A 4244-nucleotide genomic window follows, 5' to 3' on the forward strand; every position below is an offset into this window, starting at 1 on the left:
TTTTTTAAACATCTTTTTGACATACTTAGTAACCTTTAAAGATTTAAAAAAAAAAAAACCTGCAACATCTTCATTCTTGTTAATGGAAGAGATGCTAGCCTGATGTCTTTCATTATTTACAGTGAAGTAAAAAACGAGTTCTTGTGAGCTAATTAAAAAACAGACTCCTGCGATAAAAAAAAGAAAAAAATCTCCACAACAAGCAGATTCCTGTTAGCAGCTCTCCAAAGGTGTTATCTGTCAGTTTCTTCACACTCACTAAAAAAGATTCTACAGGAAAAGCAGAAAAAGATGTCAACTGTATGCCATGTAAGAAACTTACGGCAGCTGAAGGCCAGAGTGTAACAGAACACTATAAAAGATCAGGGTCAGGATAACTATCTGAGATTACTGCTTTTTTATTTTTTTATTTTTTATTTTTTTATTTGCCAGTCCATAATAACTGTCATATGTATAGACCATTTAGGTTCAAATGTGTTCCTTCTCACAATATATTGCAAAAATACCTGAATAAAAGCTAAAGCTATAGATAAATAAGAGCCTTTTTTAATGCAGAAGTGACATGCATAGTTCTGCTGAGTGTACAACATGCAATGCAACTCATGTGTAATGCACATATTTGAGAACATTTTACGTAATAGTGTCCACTAAGATCCATTCATCATATGTCATGAAAATGGGATGGCCGGATCAGCACGTCTACTGTTGCACATATAATTAAACTTCAGACTTGCTGCAAACAGGTGTTTTACATAGCACATAAACCTGCAATCCAACCTGGAAGCAGCTGAGCACACAAACATGATATGGCCTCATAATTTCAACATACCACATGTAGAAGAATGTGAGGTTCTCCCAGAATTTTGGAACACCTGGCACCGGAGAAGGCATTTAAAAATCATGTAGAAGCCAAAAGACCCTTTGCACTTTGCTGCTGGTATTTTGTTTGAATTAAACCATGAAAGCACATACAAATATACCTCTTATTTGTTCAGATTTAGAAATGTATGTTTGTACCTGTGTGGCACTCCCATGTTAACTCTGTATGACGAAAAAGTTCATGAGAACAAAATTGCTATCTAATATTATTAGAATATCAATACTATGAAATACAATACTGAGAAAATAACAGCTATCTTCAATTTACCTACATTTGTCAATGAAATCTAAAGCAAATGTCCATTTATGTTTCCACTTATGTTTTCACAAATACATGCCAAATGTGAGTAATGTTACTATTTTTCATGAACTTTACTAGTGTTACTTTTTGTGTGTGTGTGTGTGGAGTGAGGTTTATTTAAAAAAAACAACAAAAAAACTAGGAAACAATTTCCACACAGAAACTGAAAGTAAATTTAACAGACCATATTTTCAAGTGAAGGCTATACACAGTTATTGGTGGCTTTCATTAGAACTTCTCAAGTAGAGTTTACTTTGCAATACCCTGTTTCAAGTCAATTTTACTCACTTTTTGTTTGTACATTTTACTCAAGCAATATAGCACTGAATTAAGTCATGCTTTTAAATGTGTACTGGCATTTCAGAGCTGTGCACGCAGACGTGAACACTTTGTGCATAAAACACGATGACGGTAACAATCAACAGATCATTTATTTATATTTATATCATGAACAGGTCATTTTGAGAAGAAAATGAACTTCAGACTTCACAAAACAAGAAGTTTCCAATCGTAACAACAAAATCAACAATAAAACAGGTGTAAGTCAACTTGCAAACAGTGAAACTATGCAAGTTCATTCATTATTCAAGCCCGGTGCATGCTTGGAACACCAGCTTCGAAAAGTTAAGTAAAATTAACTTATTTTATTTTCCTGTGAAATTTCCTCAAATGAGCAAATAAATATGACACGGTTTTCTAATTTAGGATTCAAACATGATGACACATTGTAAAGATAACAAACCTTCATAATATTTACTTATAAGCTAGAGCATTCATTTTTACATGTTTGAGTTGAGTACAAATGTAGAATGTACTTAATATTTTCAAGTTTACTTAAACTTATTCATTGTAGAAAGTATTTACTCTTTCTGCTATATTTACTTTACCACAAAATCATTTTTTTTTAGAGTATCCATGAATGGTTTTTATTACACGTTGACTCAGAAAGCCAACACTTTTGTAAAATAACTATATTTCTGCATTGCGTCTCCAAACCAACAGCACAAGGTTTGACAACAATGGCATCTCATTGAAAACTTAAGACCACTGTCAAAAGAATTCATGCTTGTTTTTATGTTTGAAAAAGACTGGTTGAACAGATTCATTGTGTATGACACCATGTAATTTAAAAACATGTCATGCAAAAAGGAACATGTATTTGATTTTTACATGTATATTTTTCAACATTTTGATCACTGTGTGGGAGTGCTCGTAAACAACGTGAATCTAAAAATGTATCTTCTTTATGTGTGACATGAATCAAAGCTCATATTATGGAACTATAGCACTGTCAAAACACTTCACTATTAAAACCTCTGTTTTATGCAATGTATTCTTAAATATTTACAAGACAGTCTCATGTACCCCATATTCAATTTACAGATCATTATACCTTAGCTATTTAGCTTGAAAGTTTTGAGATTGTTTGAGATGCCTTTGATTTAACAAATCATATAACAGGAAGGGGCTTCAGCTGTCTTGCTGTGAAGTAAAGCTTTTGTCTTCATGTCTTTCTCTTATTAAAGGGATAGTTCACCCAAAAAAATAAATATCTCTCATCATTTACTCACTCTCATGCTATCCCAGATGTGTATGATTTTCCTTCTTCTGCAGAACACAATCAAAGATTTTTAGAAGAATATTCCAGCTCTGTAGGTCCATACAATGCAAGTGAATGGTGACCAGATATTTCAAGCTCCAAAAATCACATAAAAGCAGCATAAAAGTAGTCCATAAGACTCCAGTGGTTAAATCTATGTCCTTTGAAGCGATATAATCACTTTGGGTGAGAGACAGATTCATGTTTCAATCCTTTTTTATTATGAGAGCTGAGATATTCTTCTACAAATCTTTGTGTTCTGTAGATGAAAGAAAGTCATACACATCTGAGATGGCATGGGTGAGTAAATTATGAAAGATTTTTCATTTTGGGGGAGCTATCCCTTTAAGTATCAAGGCTATTCAGATTAAATGAATGTGTGGCAAATTATTATTATTATTATAATTTTATTTTTTTATTTTTGGCTTGTCTGATTTTTATTTTCGCCCTAAGACAAATATCACACCACATTAAACAACTCACTTCATAAAGAGATGGAATGGTAGTAAAACATCTCCTGCTGGGGTTGATCCTTTAAAGGACCACCAGATGCCGAATCATGGAAGAGGTTATTTTTAATTGTTGGTGTGTTTAGCTAACATTTCAAGTCATATACAAGAACTGTACATTTGTTCACTTTGAAACATAGACCTGTGTAAATGACTCTCAAAATATCATTTAGAATTTTCTTTATTCATTTCAAGAGGTGTACCATAACATTTAGTGGTGAATTTGTGCTAAATTAATTCTCCTTGAAATAAATAATGAACACAATCAAAATATTACATCTGAAAAAAAAAAAAAAAAAGAACTGCTTTAATGTGGTACATTCACTTCCATGTCCAAAGGGCTTGTGCTGAGCGTATTCTTAAGTTCCACAGTTACTGTACAGAAATCTTACACACCAAAACACGACTCTGTTGCTATTCTGCCGACTTAAGGAAAAGTTTGATGTATTGCTGCTGATGTTTAGAGGTGCACTGTAAGAGCCTTTGTGTAAATCACCAGGTGCTGCTGTTTAAAAGTGTCAGATTTATGAGGAAGCCTGTGCCTCCCCTTACCTGGTTAACCATCAAACAGGGAAGTACCCCATATTTAACTGGTACCTGGATCAAAACATAATGAATTCTTTTGGTATAACCTGTTTAATCTTGCATTTGGGGACAATTAGCTATAGGGGAATATAGTGGTACACTTGGTACACTGTTAATTTGTCATTGCCGTTGTTTTAAAATATAATGCCAAATGGCCTAGCCCCTCAGACAATACCACTGTACATAGCTAAAGATCTCCCCTACATTATGCAGAGGAAAAAGGAAGAACTATTAAATACAAAAACTTAAGTTTCCCGCTTTACATGTATATACCCTATATTTTGCCCCAAATTAGTGTCTTTTCCAACAAGTCACTTCAGATATCTTCCATTGCAAACCTCGTTCAAGAAACAGACAGAAGGCACTAATA

This window comes from Myxocyprinus asiaticus, chromosome 6, assembly GCF_019703515.2.
Source record: "Myxocyprinus asiaticus isolate MX2 ecotype Aquarium Trade chromosome 6, UBuf_Myxa_2, whole genome shotgun sequence".
Classification (NCBI taxonomy): Eukaryota; Metazoa; Chordata; class Actinopteri; order Cypriniformes; family Catostomidae; genus Myxocyprinus; species Myxocyprinus asiaticus.